The sequence below is a fragment of the Ceratotherium simum genome, chromosome 9, assembly GCF_057802395.1.
Source record: "Ceratotherium simum simum isolate JZ-2026a chromosome 9, ASM5780239v1, whole genome shotgun sequence".
Taxonomy (NCBI): domain Eukaryota; kingdom Metazoa; phylum Chordata; class Mammalia; order Perissodactyla; family Rhinocerotidae; genus Ceratotherium; species Ceratotherium simum.
In genome coordinates this window covers 52,369,117-52,388,960 of record NC_141908.1, presented here as the reverse complement: position 1 = coordinate 52,388,960, position 19,844 = coordinate 52,369,117, and the positions used below count along the sequence as shown (strand labels likewise).

Below are 19,844 nucleotides of genomic sequence, written 5' to 3'. Positions count from 1 at the left end.
ATCTGTAGCAATGGGCAGCTGGCAGCATGGGGTATTCGAGCAACCATCTGGCCCATTTGGTAGATTTGAATGGTGTTTGTAATGCAACATTGACGATTTCTCAAAAGAGCCTTCTTCTAGTCAAGATGTGACTAGCTTTTTTTTAAAAATCGTTTTTCTTCTCATTCTGAGGCAACTATACTAACACCTGCATGCAAACATTAAAAATCATGATTTTCTCTGCTCTGAGTTAACTAATCACTCAATCATACCCACGGGGCCCATCTATCCCCCTGAATTCCTGACACTTCCTTTGACAACTTCCCAATTCTGATTCTCTTCCTTCTTTTGAGACCATCTCCTCTTCTTCCTCGTGAGAGAGCACTGATTAAGCACATTTCTGGGCATCATATCATGCTAGACTTGGAACAAAACAGGCTCAGAGAGAGCAGAAGGGGACCTGGTTATGTTCTAAAAAGGTTTTGTGACCCCCTCAGTCTTTTGAGTTATTCGCCTTACTGTCAGCAATTCCCTACCAGGCTCTTAAAAGAAATAAGTCATGTTAAATAAAAGGAGCAATTTTGCTTTGCTTAGAAATGTTATTTAGGATGTGGCACACGTCCTCCGTCTCAGGCACCTCAATGTGAATTCCCATGGACCCCACGAAGCACCTCCCTGACCCCTACATAAATGCGACTTCACCTTCCTTAACTTCATGGCACTTGGTCTGTTGCTCACTCATGGAGCACACCATCAGGGCCCCTGCTCTTGGGAACAGAAAACAGAGCAGCCCTTTAGGGAGCAGAGTGCGGGCTGGACTTCAGGACGGGTATGCACTGAACACCTACTACAAGCAGACAATGTCCTAGGCTCTGGGCTCAGTGCAGAGAACAAGCCGCCAAGGCCCCCTGTACTTGTGAAGTGTCTATCTCCTGCAACCTAGGGCACCACGGCTTGCACATAATAGGAACTTAATACTTATATGTTGAATTTTGGAATTTTTATGGAAAATTTCAAATGTACATAAAAATAGACAGAATACCACATACCTAACATCCATCCTCAATAATTAACTCATGACCAATGTTATTTCATCTACACTCCTATCAACTTGCCCCTTCCAGAATTATTTTGAAGCAAATCCCAGATATCATATCATTTAATCTATAAACATTTCAGTTGTTGTTACGTGCCATCAAGTCGGCTCTGACCCCTGGCGACCCTCTGAATGAGTGACGTCCACGATGTCCTGTCTCAACGGCCCTGCTCAGCTCCTGTAGACTCACGCCTATGGCTTCCTTTATGGAGTCAAGCCATCTCATATTTGGTCTTCCTCTTGTCCTGCTGCCGTCTACTTTTCCCAGTATTATTGTCTTTTCCACAGAATCCTGCCTTCTCACGAGGACCCAAAGCTAGGCAGCCTCAGTTTTATCATTTTTGCCTCCAGTGATAGTTCAGGCTTAATTCGTTCTAGGACCCATTTGTTTGTCTTTATGGGAGTCCAGGGCATCTGTAGAGCTCTCCTCCAGCACCATATTTCAAATTAGTCAATTTTTTTCCTGTCAGCCTTCCTCACTGCCCAGCTTTCGCACCTGTACATAGTAACTGGGAACACGAGGGTGTGGTCAATCTTGGCCTTGGTCCCTAATGACACTTCCTTACACTTGATGATCTTTCCTAATTCTTCCATTGCTGCCCCTCCAAGTCTCAGTCTTCTCTTGATTTCTTGGCTACAGTCTCCATTTAAATTGATGACTGAACCACAGTAAACAACATCTTTAACCATTTTAGTGTCTTCATTGTCTGCGTGAGAGTTGTGTAGTTCTTCTGTGGTCATGATTTTTGTCTGCGTGATGTTCAGATGCAGGCCTACTTTGAGACTTCTTGCACTTTCGTCAGAAGTCGTTTCAAGTCATTGCTGCTCTCTGCCAGTGGGATGGTGCCACCCCTATATCTTAGATAGGAACCTCTAAAAGGTGAGGACTCCTTTTTTTTTCCCCAAACAAGACCACACCACTACTATCACAACTAAGAAATGTAACAACATCTCTACAATATCCAGTCAATGTTCAAATCTGTGTTTCATACATGTCATTGCTGAATTGAACTTAAAAGTACTTTATTTAATAAGATAACATTGGTTTCAGTATACAACTTTTGGTATAGTGGAGATTGCAAAAACAGGGTTGAAATATTTATAACTATAAATAAAATGTCAATGTTTTAAAATTGACAGGGCACTTTTTTTTTGTGATTCTTTTTTTTTTTTTTGAGGAAAACTGGCTCTGAGTTAACATCTGTTGCCAATCTTCCTCCTTTTTTCCTTTTTTCTCCTCAAAGCCCCAGTGGATAGCTGTATGTCATAGTTGTACATCCTTCTAGTTGTGCTATGTGGGATGCTGCCTCAGCATGGCTTGATGAGCGGTGCGTAGGTCCATGCCCAGGATCCAAACCGGCGAACCCCGGGCCGCTGAAGCAGAGCACGCGCACTTAACCGCTAACGCTACGCCATAGGGCACTTTTTAATAAACACTCACTAAAGCAGGAAAATTGATTCCTTATGTAGCACCCTGCAGAGCACCCTATATTAATTAGGATAAAAACAGCTAGCTGGAATAAAACCTATATCAGAAAACTGGGATTCCTAAATCATTTGCTTATTGCCTGATCTTTGGGCAGCATTTCATCTTCCAAGCACTAGTCAAAAAGCAGTCTATAAGAGAATATATCACATGAAAAGATGCTGAACCTCACTCACGACAGAAAGGCACATTGAAGCTATAGTGCAATATCATTTTTCACTTGTCAGATTTGGCAAAGTTTCAAAAGTTCACTAACACACAGTTGGTGAGAGTGGGGAAAACAGGTTCTCTCGTATATTGCTTATGGGAGTGTAAAATGATACAACCTCAATGGAAGGCAATTTGGAAGTATCTATTACATTTTAAAATGTGTATTTCCTTTGAGCAAGGAACCTCCCTTAGAGGGCAGAAGTAGAGCCTCCTGAATTACCTGAATACATATGCAAATGTGTATCCGTTTATTATTGTTGTTGTTGTGTTTTATTACAAGCAGGAAGTAACCCAAACGTCCACAAGTAGATGACATCTGGGTTACTTCCTGATAAGCAGATGAAGATGGGTTATTTCCTGATAAACAGACGATGTTGGAATATTATGCAGCCATTAAAAAGAATGAAGCAGCACTACCTGTGCTGATGTGGAGTGATGTCCACAATCTACTGTAAAATTTTAAATAAGCAAACTACAACACTGTGTGTAGAGTATGCCACCATTTTGTGGGGATCAAAGAATAGATGTGTGTATGTGAATATTCATAAAGATTTGTAAATACATAGACTGTCTCTGGATGTATACACAAGACAGTAGTAACAAAGAGTGCCTCTGGGACAGAGATCTGGGTGGTTGAGGGTCAAGTGGGAGAGAGACTTACTTTCACTGTTCATCCTTGGCTGAGTCAACACTGAGACCATGGGATCACCCACTGTGTCTGTCTACCCAGGGGCTGGACTGGCAGGGCTGGCTTGCAGTGACATTCAGTATCAATCATCAGAGTGGATGTGACGCCAGGCGGCAGGGGGTAATGACAGCAGTGGAATGAGCAGACAGCCCTTGTCTCTTAGTTTAACATGTGGAGGTGGAAGTTACTCCTTTTGACTATAAAATCCTCTAGTGGTTAGGGAATTGGAGAGTTAGATACCGGGCTCCCTTGTAATAGGGCTTATTGGTGCTAAAGTGATGAGCTGAAAAATGAGAGATGACTGTATTAGTAAACCTAGATTGTGGAGCAGCTCATATCTTCAGAGAAGTTTAAAAGACAGTTCAAGCTTTCTGAGAAACAGAATAAAACCAAAGGGAATTAGCCAAGGCCGTGCTTCATAAGGTCCCCACATGGAAGTCAGTACAAGGCCAGCTTAAACCTGAGCTCAGCAGTTTTTCAGAGGTGGCCCAGAACGTTTTATGGTGGTCATTCAATGTCACCCCCAACACCTCCCACACCCCAGCTGCTGGGGTGCACAGTGGCCTGGCTGAGTCCCCTGATGATGTTCTCTTCAGGGCCCGGGCTGACCTCCCCCTGCAAAGCCTTTCCCTGGATCCCAACACACTGTAACACCTCAATAGCTTCAATGGCCTCACTCAATCGTTTTCGAATCTCCACATGCTCTTGGGAAACAGCCACGCCTGTAACTGCCCAGACACCCACCCACCCTCCACAATGTGAAGGCCCCTGGCTGGAGTGCTCCTTAACGTCCCCAGTCCCTGGCCCTCCAGGACCTCTGAGGGCAGTTAGCAAATTGGTTATTCATGTGACGAGAAAACTACAAGGGCCTCCAAGGGTCTCGGAAGAATCTGCCAGGCTGCGTTCTCAGGATCTGCTCCTGGCTTTGTCACTAATCAACTGGGCCACCTCGCACAAGTCCTCCAAGCTCTCTGGCTTCAGTCTCCCCATCTGTAAAATGGGCACTCTGAACTAAATCCAAGGTTTTCAAACCTCATTCTGCAGAATCCTAGGTTCCCTGGAGGACCCTCAGGCAAGGGCACCGTGCAAGCAGAGCCTTCAACCCCATGGCAACTAGCGTATCTTCACTTTTATCTGTTTATAAATTAGAGTTCCAAGAGCCATTTCATTTGAAAGATGACTTTTGCTTCTAAAAAATAAAAGTTTACAAACCACAACATTAAATAATCTCTAAACTTCAAGCCAGACAGATGTCACTCAAAGATTCCCATGAGAAGCAACAAAGACTAATTTGGGATTTGTCTGGGAAGCATTAGGGAGTCTACTCTCTGTTATGAAGGCTTCTATGATTACGGATTGGCCAAGTGACAGGTTTCTCTGTACCCGAAAGGTTGATCCACAGAACTGGTACTAAGAATTTAGCTGAGATGCACCACAGCGCAATGCTGACCTTCTCAACATTGAGACCCCCGTTTGCAGACCCCCAGTGTGGCACCCAGCAGGGCAGGAGGGCGTGTGAGAAGGGTTAACAGGAGCTCTTCCTGGAGCTTAAATTTTATTCTCTGTCAAGCAGTTTAAAGGATTATTTTTATGCTTTTATATTACGGAGTAGAAAGCTAAATTTGCATACATTTTAAAGATTAAAGCATGAGACTTCAAAGAAATTTCGAGCTTGCTGCTGGCTACTTCCAGCTACAAAGGGTCTAGACTCCAGGCATCATGTACTGGTTTCCTCCGCATTCGCAGAACCTCAGTGGAAAAAACCAAGAGCCTCTGATGTTATGGAAAGCACGCAGACATTGAAATCACACCAGAACGGGGTCTTCATTCTGATTCTGCCACAGGCTCCCTGTGTGAGCTTGAATGAGTTACTTATTTCAGTTTCCTGGGTAAGGAACCTGGGATAACAACACCCATCTTTCAGGACCTTTGGGAGAATGAGAAATAAAATCTATAAGAGTGCCCAGCACATATTAGGCACTTAATAAATGGTTGCTGATAATAATAACAAACCAAGGATTAATCAAGATAATCACAGTATATATGATGATATTTCCCAAGGTGAGAGTCTTCAGCTTCAGGAAAGAACATTCTCTACGTTCCACCTTCACGTTACTGAGGGTGCTGACATACACGTAGGATAAAGACCCACCATACATCCGCTGACCTGTCTGTTAAAGGGGGCTGGGGACAAATGGAATTTAAATAATAGACATCCTTAAATAATTTTATAATATACTGTCTATTTTTATGTCCACATGGTAAAATAGTCCAAGGAGAAAGTGATGGAGAAAGGAGGAGCACAAGAGAGTAAGCCTCGAGATAATTTAACAAAAATAAGTGAAGCCTTTCAGCCACCAGAACTGTTGTTTATTAAGAGAATCTTTAAAAAAAATTAATCTGTCAATTACAACCAGCCGGTTTGTAAAGCCAAGTCAGTGCCTGTGGCTCAGAACAGAGGGAAGAGAGAAAGCAGTATGAAGGGAGGGAAGACGGTCAGGCTAGTGAGGCCAGATGCCCGTCCCTAAATCGAGATGGAGATGTGCTACCGGCCATCCTAATGTTTTCTAAGAAGAAACAAAAGATGACAGTCTCAGAAAGAGACTCTCAGCCAATTCGTTGCCCCCACTGAGGCCACTGAGGAAGGCTGGCTGGAAGGCTGGCAGAACAACCCCCAGGTGGAGGGGTGCTGGGTGTGGGTCCAGCTCTGCTCCACAGCCTTGACCCCCCGCCTGGGGCTGCTCCCGCCCAGAGCAGGGGTACCTCCTTCTAATGTGTACAAAGGCTCCACATGACCCAGCTGTAGCCCAACAGCTGGAATACAGAAGTTGGGTGGTGTCTGCTGGAGCAGGAGGCATAACAAGGATCTGTCACATTCTGAAAGGCCAGTCTCTGTTGCAAAGCAGGACTCAGAGAATAAAGGCAGGCTGGCAGCTTGAACCTTAGCTGGCCCCTCCATGACAAGAGAAAATGGGGTCCCAGCAGGGGAAGACTCCCCACCCTGGACGTCAAGTCTTCCTGACACATTGTGAGGCCTTTGCTGAGCGTTCTCCAAGCTGCTGCCCGCTGCCAAGGCCCGTCCAGGCTGCCAGCAGGAGCCTCCACTGGGGAGGCCAGTGCAGCACACAACTGTCACCACATTCCTGCCCAGCCAGGAGCAGACAGGCGGAGCCCTGAGCTTTGGGCACATCCCTTCCCAGCAACTGCCCCCCTGGCCCCCTTCTGACTAGGAGATCATAAGGCTGCAGGGAAATCACAACTGGTATCCTTAGGCTGGGATATGAGCACTGGAAAAGCGTTAAAAACAGGAAGCCACGAGGATGATTGACAGGCATTGCTGCAAACACCGGGGGGTGGGGGGGCGTGTGCTCAGAAAAGGGATATGCAATGATAGCCCATGGTGGGCAGTGTCCAGGATTGGGGAAGATTGGAAGAGGACTGTTGTGGGGGTGTGGAGGTATGGCTTACGTCTTTATACTACATCTTTACTAGGTTCTCCCAACCTATTAAAGCTGAGTTCATAAAATGTCCTTTCTCTGAAAGCATCATGATTACACGGTAAAAGGGCTTAGAATAGGGAGATAACGTGTAGGTCCCTTTCTTCTGTTTCTTGGCAAGAGTTCTTTCATAACTGCTGTATGATGTGTAATGCACGATGTGAAAATTGACATGACACGTTGCTCTAAAATCTCAGAGAGCTAGAGAATTCTTAAACATATGAGGAGTGGAAAAGAAGGGAAAAAGTCAAGCAGTTGTAAATGGAAACCTTCAAGCAGAATTTTTCTGTTTACCCTTTTACAGCCATATGTTTGTCTTTTCCCCCAGCAGATCACTGGCTGGATGGAGCTGACTTCTTATGCCAAGTTATTCTGTTTCTGATGTCTATAGCATCGCCACGTCTTCAGTGACGTTTAATTACATCCTGTGGCCCTAATACAGATATTTCCAAATGGAGACAAAATACTGCTTGCTAACTCCTGGCAATTTTTAATTCATGACCAACCTGCGAGAGCTATAGTTTGGAGTCTCATAATCACAACCATAGCTCTACTGGACAAAGTTTTCCGAACCCAAATGGTTTAAAAATCCTAGACTAAAGCCCGAGAGGGATGATGTGACAAGTAAGCAAATAACGTTCTCACTCAAAACGCACCCATTTGACATTTTCTCTCCTAGGGGTCTGTGAAGGTGCCGAGATTCCAACCAGTGGGTATAGGGACCCTAAAGTACTGTCAAGTGAGAGCAGAATAATTAACTGTGAAAAACAGTGGTTTAGCCAGCTCTCACCCAGTTATAGAGTCAGTCAGATTAGCCCTGAAGGAACAGGAGAATAAACAAGCATTCACTTAGTCAGTCAAGTGACAAGGGAGGCACAGTGGGGTCCTCACAGTGGGGACCCCGCCAGCCTTGGTCTAGTGAGGGGGACAACCATTCCCACATGATTATACAAGCATCTCATGCAGTGGTGCCAGGGGCTCGAAGCTTTTCTTGGGTACAGGGTGCATTGAAAATGTGGCCAGGGGGTTTGGGAGGGGGGCATAGATCCAGATTTGGGAGTCGCGATGAGGACATGGGATCTGAGGCTGAGGAGGCTCAGAGTGGGGGTGGGGGCGGATAGGAAGAACAAGGCTTCCAGGTAGAGAGGGAACAGGTGTGGTGTTAAGAGACAAGGCCAGTCTGGCAAGAGAGTCAGGACAAGGGGGTTGGGGGAGGGGGAAGGTGGTGAGGCCCAAGCAGTGTGGGGGCCAGACAGGTAAGGCCTTGCAGGTCACGATGAGGATTTTGAACATTACCTTAGTGCAACTAGAAGCAGTTTAAGTGGGAAGTGACAAGAATAGATAGGTGTTTTTTTTGTTTTGTTTTATTGAGGTAGCATTAATTTGTAACATTGTATAAATTTCAGGTGTACATCATTATATTTTGCCTTCTGCATAGACTACATCATGTTCAGCACCAAAAGTCTAGTTACCGTCTGTCACTGTATGCCTGTGCCCCTTTACCCCCTTCGCCCTCCTTCCACCCCCTGGCAACCAACAATCTATTCTCTGTATCTATGTGTGTGTTTGTCCGTTTGTTTACTTAGCCATAAAAAAAGATGAAATCTTGCCATTTGTGACAACATGGATGGACCTTGAGGGTATTATGCAAAGTGAAATAAGTCAGACTTTTTTTTTTTTTTTTTGGTGAGGAAGATTGGCCCTGAGCAAACATCTGTTGCCAATCTTCCCCTTTTTGCTTGAGGAAGATGGTCCCTGAGCTAACATCTGTGTCAATCTGCCTCTACTTTGTACTCTACTTTCTATATGGGACGCTGCCACAGCATGGCTTGATGAGTGGTGTGTAGGTCCGCACCCGGGATCTGAACTCAGGCCTCTGAAGCGGAGCCCGTGAACTTAACCACTATGCCACCGGGCCGGCCCCTAGACAGGTGTTTTTAAAAGATTGTTCTGATTGCTGCCTGGAGAATGGTTTTGATAGGGAAACAAGGAAGGCATGAGCCCCTTAAAAAAAAGAGGGTCTAAATTTGGGGGAGAAGGAAGAGAGAGGGATACAGAGCAGAGGGTGGGAAAGACACTTCATTCCTCGAGATGAAACAATCTCCAACCACTTACAGTTACGACACTAAAGCCTCAGATTTCTTGTTGAAGCACACTCAACACATCTGTATTTTCAATACGACTAAAAGGTTCAGAGATTTCACTGGAATGGTTATAACTTAAGTTAGTGCACACTCTGCATATTCGAGTAATTAAATTAGCCAGGAGCTTCTCTTAGAGAAACTCAAATTGAGAGCAAGACGTGTAGACACAGTAGGTCAATGCTACTTAACTGACAGTCATAAAATCGTCTGCTCCAGAGCTGTTACTGCATAGTCAATCCTCAAACCTCTCTTTTTGCTAAGCCTGAACCTACTACAGTCCATCTAATATATAAATATGATGATGAACATTGAAAAAAATAGCCGCTGCCTCCCTGTTTATAATAAAAACAGTTGATTGACATTTTATTTAACCGCATTAGTCTTCAAAGGGTGATGGACATTAAGTATAGTTATTCTGAATTAAAATGATCAAACCCAGCTCTTATCAGTAATACATAACATGGAAACAGGCAAATTCCAAAAAAGTGCTTAAATATCTATAATACAGAATTGGGATGCATTGATCATTTAAAAACCTAAAATAAAGGATCATTTCACAGAAAGTACTAGCCCAGGACTGTCATCCCATGAGAGCAAACTACCAACATTTCGTTTTTGCTTTCTTGCTCCACAATGTTCTACACAAAGGACTATAGGCCGAGCAGGACGGGGACAGTAATTCAGGGGATGCTATGGTCTGGGTGTGGCCCCCCCAAATCCATATGTTGAAATCGTAACACCATAGGTGATGGTATCAGGAGGTTGGACCTTTGGGAGGTGCTTAAGTCATGAGGGTGGGGCCCTCATGAATGGGATCAGTGCTCTTATAAGAGACCCCAGAGAGCTCTCTCGACCCCTTCCTCCATGTGAGGAAACCAGGAAAAGTCTGCGACCCGGGAGAGGGCCCTCACCCGACCATGCTGGTACCCTGACCTCAGACTTCCAGCCTTCAGAATATGAAAAATAAATTTCTGTTGTTTATAAGCCACCCAGTCTGTGGTATTCTGTCATAGCAGCCCCAACGGACTAAGATAAGAGGGTAGGAAGACTTTCCTGGCCCAAAAAGATAGCCGAACTTCCCACTTTAGAGACATTTCTTTAGTTTCTGGCTTTGTCCCTCAAAACCTAAAATCACTGGGGCATAGGTACTCTGCATTCCTCTGGTTGTTTTCTGACCAAGTTTTTCGAGAAGCATCCATATATAACCCACCTGTTCTATCTCCTTAACTCCAGTCCTACCCCGTAACCCCCAGTGGGCACACAGTATCTCAGCTTTGGCCATATTTATGCACATTGGTCACTAGAATGGAAACTACATGAGGGCAGTGACTTTTATCTGTTTTGTACATTGATGGAACTCAACAGCCTGGAGTAGGTTACTTCTTAGCTTCAGCCATTCTTGACTTTTAGAGACTTTCTACTTCAATTCATTCCAAACTCCTGCAGCTCTTCTGTCCATACACATTGTTCGCACCTACTCTCTTCACCTCCCTTCATTATCATCATTTCTATTACTTCTGCTCCAAGTTGCCATAAACAATCTTGAAACACCCTTGTCAATCCAATCCAATGTATACCTACTGCATCTATCTGGGAAATCACGGTGTTATAGATCTGTGTGGTTTGGAAGCTTCTGTTTATTGTGGAATATTGTACCCCTTGAATCCTTTGAGTGGTTCCTGGTTTCTATGATCTCTCCACTCTAGATAATCTCAGCTCTGTTTTCCCCACAGAGTGTGTTCTTAGGGGTCTTACCCAGGCCCCATACTTTCTAATTCTTCTCTATATCATCAAATATCAGATTAGGCCCTATTTCTTCCAGCATGAACACTAGGAGGTGTCAATAATAAAAGTGGTGCTCTAGTCATTCTGGAAAATAGTGTGAAAGAGAACATTATAGTGCCATGTGTCTGAGGGGTGCGGCACGAGGGAGGGCAAGGCTGAAAGAGTTGGGGGGATACAAGCTTTAAGATCCAGGCAAATGTGAGCTCCCATCCTAGTTCTCTGGTGCTCACAAGACTTGCAAGCCTTCACACGACCTAGCTCCCGCCTGCCCCTCCAGCCTCAGCTCCCATACTCTTCTCCACCAACCACACTGGCCCCTTTCAGATCTTCAAGCACATCGAGCTTTTATCTCCAGGCCTCCTGCTGCCTGGAATGCACTTCCCAACACTTGGCCTTGCCAATTTCTACTCACCTGTGCTTACACATGGCCTCTTCAGAGTGGCCTTCCCTGAGCCCCTAGTTTACATGAGTCTCTTGTTATTCTCTTTCTTAGCATTATGGCTTGCCATCAACGTGCCCGGGTAATGTGTGGCTATGTACTGTATGTGAGTGTGTGCTGGTTCAATTCCTTTCTCCTCTGTTCCACTACAGGCTAATAGAGGGCAGGGACCACATCTATATTCTCCCACCGCATTCCCAGAACCTAGCACAGTGCCTGGGACATAGCCGACTTTCAATGATATTTGCTGAGTGAATGAATAAGCGAACAAATTACTGATAGAATTTCTTAACCACTCTGAGGTTCAGGTTCCTCAGTAATAAACCAGAAATATTATCAGGTGCCCCTCATGGTTGATGGAAGGACTGAAGGAGATAACCCATGTAAAAGCTCCTCACAACCTGGGCACATGATAAATATTAGTTCCCTTTCCCTCTACAACATGATTTCTTCTCGTACTGATTCTGCCAAGGGGCACATTTCCATTTAAAAAAAACTAACGTTTGAAAAAGAAAGAAGTCTAATGCATGAAGATCCACAAAAATAAATCTAATGATTTGGAGATAAGATGAAAGAAGCTATCTGAAATCATATGATGGACATGGTCAAATATCTCTGTGAGGTTTGTTTGCTCTTTATGAAGAAGCTTCTTGCTTTCAGAGAAGGGACAGTTGGAGCGTGAAGATCAGTTGATGCTGATGAAAACAAAACCTAAATTTAACTCATCAGAATCTATGAATACTAATCAATTTTGTAATTTAAAAGGAAGTACAGAGCAATAGAGCAGCCAGCCTGCTCTACCAGAATTAGCACCAAAATACCCTCATTAGTGAACATTTAGTTTTAAGAGACTCATGTATGAATCTTGCTGGAAAACTGGCAACCATACATAAACAGCTAAAGGTAGAAAACGATTCATTTTACATATCCCACTTATTTTTTTCATAATTCCACTTATTGCTGTTGCTTTCTAAGCTACATCATTTTTAATAAGTTTGCCTTTTGGTTTTTGTTCTAACTACTGTTCTCTCTCTCTCCTTCCCTCTCTCCCTAGCAAAAAAATTTTTATTTCTATAAAATAAATAAAAGCACACGATAAAAAATTTAAACTACAAGGAGCATAAAATGAAAAAAATATTTCTCTCCCCTCACTGCCGTCCACCTCCTGACCCACCCAGTCCCACTGCCAAGCGAACCACTGCTGATACTCATTTCTTCTGTAACTTCCAGAATGTTCTATGCACACACCAACATATTTATCTCAGTTGGCTTTAAACAAATGGGATCATAGGCTACACGATGTTTTAGCCTTCTTTTTTCTCTCTAATATTATGTCTTGGGAAGCTTTTGCTATCAGAACACATTTCACCATTGCTTTCTTGTGAGACACCTCATTTTTGGGCTATATTCCCATTTAACCCAATTGGGGGAAGTAAGGAAAATAAATTGAATTTGCATCATTAAAATATCTTCCCCGAATTTAAGGCAAAAACATGGGTCTTATCAAGTAGTGATTTCAGTTTTAGTCTTGAAAATGAGACAGCACTGTAAAAATTTAACTCCAAGGCAAAAAAATATGCAAGCATATCACTCAGAAAATTTCTTTGATCTCTCTGATAGCTTTATCTAATTGGTGTCATTATGTGGTAACTCCGTTGACTGCCAACTGTGCTTTTGTAAACTTGGCAAAGGCTTCTCATGTCACATATTTGAAGATAAAATAGTGTGTGCTCTCTCCCCCAACACTATCAGAAGGAAAAAGAAATTTAATTAAATTTCAGTCTCTGAAATAACTTAAAAATAATAGACTAGAAATTATAAAACGTTATGGATGGTGTTTGAATAACATTATGGATGGTGTTTGAATAACATTATGGATGGTGTTTGACTAACATTATGGATGGTGTTTGAATATCATTATGGATGGTGTTGGAATAACATTATGGATGGTGTTGGAATATCATTAGTGTTAAAAGGAGCCGGATTTACTGATTTTGATGACTGTGCTGTGGTTACATAAGACAATGTCCTTGTTCTAAGGAAACACGCCCTGAAATATTTAATATTTAGAGGTAAAGGGATACAATGTCTGAACTTAGCAATGACTCAGAAAAAAAGAGCGAGAGAGAATGATGAAGCAAATGGTGCTAAATGTAAACAATTGGCAGAATCGGAGTAAAGAGTCTAGAGGAGTTCTTTACACTATTCTTGCAACTTTTCTGGGTATATTTTAAGTTACATCAAAATTAAAAGTTAGCCAAAATGAAAAGGAGTCAGAGTTGAAACTTTAAATGATTACTCTTAATGCGTCTATTCTGTCAACATCTGCCTTCCCCAACTCAGCTCAATTGCAGGCTCTGTCCCCATTTTGTAGGTCTGGCTGCCTCTGCCTCTCCACAGCCATTGGACTGGGAGCTCTGTCCCCACCAGCAGGGAAGGTCCAGAGCTTCCCTGGATGCCATGTGTCCAGGTATCTGGCACGTGGGGAGGAGGGGTGCAGGAGGTAGAAAGGCAACACCTCACGGCCACAAAGCCACAGCCTTCCTCTATTCCCACTTCATGACCTTGGCCACCATACCTGGGCTTCAGCCTTTACTCCTTGACAAGCATGTCCATTCCCTTGCTGGTCCACAATGCAGTCCACAGCCTGCCTTGCCCTTGTCTGCCCCTCTTCCCTAGAGGATACTTCTCGTCCGTTATACCTCTATTTCTAGTCTGCCATACTGTCCAACCTTTACAGATGACCCCAAACCGTGATGCAATCACCTAGTCCAGTTTTTGGTTCTTTCCCTGTTGGTAAACTTTTTCGGCAGGCCCCACCCACCAGAACAGAGGATCCCCTTGGTCTCAATGCCATTCTGCGCCAAGTCAGAATTTTCTAGGCTCTTTTAGCACTGTCGTTTTGATTGCTGGCCGCTGCCCTCAGGAGTCAGCCTTACAGCTTTTGTGGCTAGGTTTTCTGGGAAGTACATTCTGGCTTTCTTGTATTCTCCACACTGGGCTGCCTTGTGGCCCAAGGACACCAGATGTCCCATTGCCAACGTTAACAGAGCCGATGAGTCTAACTGTCATGCACAGATTAACCTTTGACCAGAGACAAAAACAGATTTCTGCTGCAATCTAGAAACTCAACTTCAAATGTCAATTCCCCAGCCAGAAAATAGCTACACTGGGCTTTCCTATAAATTATCTCTACAGTGCTAGAGGGAGAGAGACAACCTTTCTACCAGTCAACATAAAAATCTACACAATCTGATACAGGTGTGCCATGCTTAGGAAAATCCAATATATAATATGAATGTGTGTTTTCCAATATTTGTACTATATGGGTATTCTTGATTGTATTGTAGGTTTAAATAAAGTTCCTGATGTTTTCAAAATAACAATACATTTCTCCCAAATCAATATATACATGGCTTTTAAATAACACCTATCAAATACAGGGATGTATATTTAAATTTGGGGGAGAAATTATACCATATTGCAACAGAGAGTTGGAACAATCTGGAGAGGAGAAAACTTTAGGGAATAGAGGAGTGTCTTATTAAAAATTCCTTAGAGGCCACACCGGGAGAGGAAATATTGCCAACGACTTTCCTACACAGTACATAGCTAATCTGGACAAAACGATTCTCCTTCCTCCAGTGAAAGTGTCAGAAGCTGAAAATGACACCTTTAAGGACAGAGATGGGGACAGCCCAGGAGGAGGGCAGCCAGGTGAGGGAATCTGAATCTGGACCCCAGCTCCCAGGGATATCTTATCTGAACCTTCTCCACCCACCCCAAGCCCTCCAAATGATGACATTCTGGTTCATCCTCTGTTCTCTCCTCCAAGTGGAAGTGGGCTGGTCCAGGCTTTCTGCATCCCAAGGAGCTGAGATGCCCGGCCAAGGGCCTCTTCATTTCACCTATGGACGTAAGGAGCTTGCCAGAGGGAAGGATTTGAGTCTAAGAGAGACTGTTGACCAGAGGAGCCTCCAAATGGGTCCACAGAGTGAGGTAAACCTAAGGAAAGGAATGGGGGTGGGGAAGAGGTTGGAGAGAAAAAAATCAAAGACCAGAGCTGCTCAGATAACGTGGAGGAGGTGGTCTGGGCAAAGCTGAGTGTGAGGTGTATGCTGTGTGGGATTCACTCATAGGGTGCAAGATACAGCAGCCACGCCAGACTTCTTCCTGGATTTCCTGTGCCCACTCCAGCTCCTCCTACTTCAGGCGTGGACCTCATCCCCATCCAGACGTTTACCACCATCTCCACTTCCCTTTCAGATCTTTGTCTCCTGCTTCAAGAAATCTTCCATCTTGATGTTTGACTTCCAAACCTGCAACCTCCTATATGGAAATCCTCCTGGTACCCACAGCCCTCTTCTCAGCTTGGATCCATGTCTGGCCACTGACTTTCCTGCTGTCCCCATCCCAGACTAGACCCCACACAGTTATGCTAAGGTTGCTCAAACACCAGAGTTCCAGCCTGCAGGCCTCGCCCTTTGATGTTGACAAATAACACAGTTCCTTTCCTCCAGGCCAGTCACCTGGGAACCTCACCCCAAACTTGTCACGCTGCCAGTTGAGCCTCTCAGCTGCAGTTAGACAGAAAATGCTTTGCACACTGTAAAGTACCATACACATGCTATTTATGAGTACTGAACGTAGCGGCTATGCCACGAAACTAAGACACGGAGTGAAGAAGACAATTCCAAAGATGAGAACTCCCATTTAAAAGCATCCTAGAGATTCACTTCATTGAATTAATTTATCCAAATCTGGGTCTCAAGAGAACACTAGTCAGGGAGTGGTTTGTCTTTTTGGGGTGATAAAAATGTTCTCAAATCAATTGTAGTGATGGTTGCAGAACATACTAAAAGCTATTGAATTGTACACGTTAAGTGGGCAAGTTGTATGATACGTGAGTTACGTCTCCATAAAGCTGTTTAGAAAAAGAGACAACACTGAGTGGACTTCAGGATGTGAACCTAACTTACCCAATATATCCACCTGGCTGTCACAGGGAGGGATCAAAAAGAGATGCAGGAAAGTCACTTTCCGGGAATTCTAGGTGGGCTCTGCTGAAGCATATCCCCTGATTTTACCTGCATGAAGTCCAAGTCTGACCATGCCTCCCGCAGGCAGCTCCCCACGCAGAAACACCACACACCAAGAGAACTGGCGTGTGTAGGTTTCTCTGTGCTTATAGCACACAGAGCTACGCCTACTTTCTTTAGCATCTGATTTTTCCAAACAAAAGGAGAAACCAAGCACATAAAACCCAACAGTGAATTGATGAGCAACTTTGCATATATATAGAATTTCCAGGCAATAAAGCACGCTCTCCAATAAGCTTGCCTTTGTTTGGAGGAAAATTGTGCTTTGCTTTCTCACAATGCCCTCTGCCAAGCCCAGTGTGCCCTCCTAATTTAAATTAGTCTTTCCATTGTATGATCTTTCCAAAAGAAACTAATTTTCACTACACTCCTTCAGGGAACTTAACCAAAACTTGAATTTTTTTGTTGCGGGAGGTGGAAAATCCACAGAGTAAGGTTTTCTGGTTTACCACAATCCTAAGATTAATCATTTTCTGAATATCTATAAATATTATTTTGATTATGTGAATGGCTTTAAATAGCTGTTTATGAAAAACACAATACTATAAGTTGGCAAAGAAATAAGCCTAATATAAAATGTGAGCAAGAGAATCAAACACAAATTGCACAATTATATTCTAATTTGTAGATTATAATTCAGGGTTCCATCATGATTTATCCTGAAATTATGTTATCTGAAAAAAAAAAAGATTAATAAGATGGCTTTTCTCACAAATCCTAAAATGCTTCATTCACGAGGCAATTTCATTCTGTCCTATCTCGATAAGGACATTTCAAATCAAAAACCTCAAAAGGAAGGTTAATAAATCTTGAGAGCTTTAATAGCTTCTGTTTTCTTATTAGATGTTAAGTTTTGTGTGAAGTTCAGTAGTTCATATAATCTGGGATAAAAACGGAGGATTTTTTAAAAAATGTTTAAAATTTTGATTTCTCAGAAAATGTCTTAATGGTGTTTCTTTCTCAATACTGGGTTATTTCCCAGAAAGGCTCCATTTTCACTATAATTTTCCAAAATAAAGCTATGATAGAAGAGAATATCATGGCCATGGAGAATGTTAGAAATCTGATCAAAAGTGGGTTAATTTTTTAAATTGTCATAAATATATAGCTCATCCTATAAATTCATAATCTGGACAAGCCAATCATTCTGAATGGCTTTGGGGCAAATTCTCATTGGTTATTCTTTTTTGAGAAAATGTTATTTTTATCCCTCCCCGCTCCAACTCCCTTCTTCTCATATACAAAAATGAGATATTCATCTCTGAATGCCCTTGGTGACCTGAGCATATATATTTTGGGGAAAAATTATGTCAGCATAAAATTTAGAAGAGGCAATCTCAGAGAACCAAGTTAGAAATAGATTTGCCATATATAAAATTAAACCATTTTAGTAATAACTAAAATCACAGAAATTTGTAAACAATAACTCAGGAAATACGACTTTTTCAGCATGTTCATGTAAGTTAAAAATAAACATGTGAAGTTTATCTCAGGTAAAGCATGCATTGTGAACTTTCACCAAAGCAGAGAGTTGGTAGAAAGTATTCGACCTTTGGATGGGGCGGCTGCAAGAGTAAAAGAGGATCTTGAACTCCTTGGAAATATCCACTGGCTCTGTTTTCTAGCAATTGCCAATGACAAGTTCCAAAAAGCCAAACTTTTAATTAAATACTATGGAAAAGTAGGATGCCACATACCTTTAAAAAAAAAAAAAAAACCCACCAGAATGGGGGTGGCTCACGACAGGACAGGAATCAAGAGTAAGCACTAAAAGCAGAATCCAGCTGTTGTCTCAAAAAGATTAAAAACAAAGAAGAACAGAAAACATTAAAGTGAGATGATTGCAGGGATGCTGCCAGTGGACCACATAAAACAGACCCAGAAAGCAAGAATGAATCGCTCCCCTCTCCACTACCTTCCCTCACATACCAGAAGCCATAGGGAGCTCTCTGAAGAAAATGCAAAAACAGTTCCTCTGTTTGGTATTCTTTGAAGATGCTCAATGTACAAAGCATCAATCAGCCAATGAACACGCAGAAAGTTCAAGACAGTTCAAGTCCAATTCTGTGATAATGATTCTGCAATGTTTATTGCCCACTTCAGGGCCAAAATAGTGCGTGCAGATGCCTGTGTACGCATGAGTGTTTTTTAAAAGGTTGGTACAAACTGGGCTGAAAAAACAGATGGTAAGACATCGATACCATTATTTTGGGCTTCTCTGAAATGACTCCTCTGAGCAAAGACAGATTTCAGCACCCACTTCTCACTAAGTCACAGATGAGTTTTCTCTTCTCATAAATCCTCATTCTTGCAATCATTCTAAAAGCTCATAGCAGACTAAATTCCTATTCAGATTGAACTGAATGTATCATTTTTTTCCTATTTCTCTGGACAGAGTCACTTATGTGCACTTCCAAAATAAATCTTCATTTTTTACGAAATAATTCTTCTACTCTCTCTCACTAAATATTTTTCCCTAGAATAAAAAGAGGAAGAAAGAAAGAAAAGTTAAGAACTAGAACTTATATAAAGCTTAGCCCTGATTTTCTACTGTAAGCCTTGCAGTAAAAAGGAGTTTAAAATTTAGATTCAACATCTGCAAATCAATCAATGTGACATACCACATGAACAAAATGAATGATAAAAATCATATGATCATCTCAATAGATGCAGAAAAAGTATCTCACAAAATTCAACATCCATTTATGATAAAAACTCTCAACACAGTGGTATGGAGGGAACATACTTCAACTTAATAAAGGTCACATATGACACGTCCACAGGTAACATCACACTCCACGTGAAAAGCTGAAAGCTTCTCCTCTAAGATCAGGAACAATACAAGCATGTCCCTCTCACCACTTTTATTTAACAAAATACTGGAAGTCCCAGCCAGAGCAATTAGGCAAGAAAAAGAAATAAAAGGCATACAAATTGGAAAGGAAGAAGTAAAACTGTCTACTATTTGCAGATGACATGATATTATATATAGAAAACCCTAAAGACTCCACCAAAAAACAGAACTAATAAATGAATTCAGTGAAGTTGTTGGATACAAAATCAATATACATAAATCTGTTGTGTTTCTATACACTAATCAGAAAGATAAATTAAGAAAACAATCCCATTTACAATTTCATCAAAAAGAATAAAATATCTAGAAGTAGATTTAACCAAGGGGGTGTACACAGAAAACTAGAGGACACTGATGAAGGAAACTGCAGACACAAATAAATGGAAAGATATTTTGCACTCATTAATTGGAAGAATTAATATTGTTAAAATATCCATACTACCCAAAGCAATATACAGATTCAATGAAATCTCTATCAAAATCCCAATGGCATTTTTCACAGAAATAGAATAAACAATCCTAAAATTTGTATGGAACCACAAAAGACCCTAAGTAGCCAAAGCAATC

The 19,844-nt window shown here is 42.4% G+C and overlaps 1 protein-coding gene across 2 annotated transcripts in view; it reads right to left on the bottom strand.

The window, feature by feature from the left end:
- The window catches only part of RAPGEF4 (Rap guanine nucleotide exchange factor 4), a 295,468-nt gene that overhangs the window by 132,509 nt on the left and 143,115 nt on the right, over positions 1 to 19,844 (bottom strand). The gene's annotated exons all lie outside the window — the stretch shown is intronic.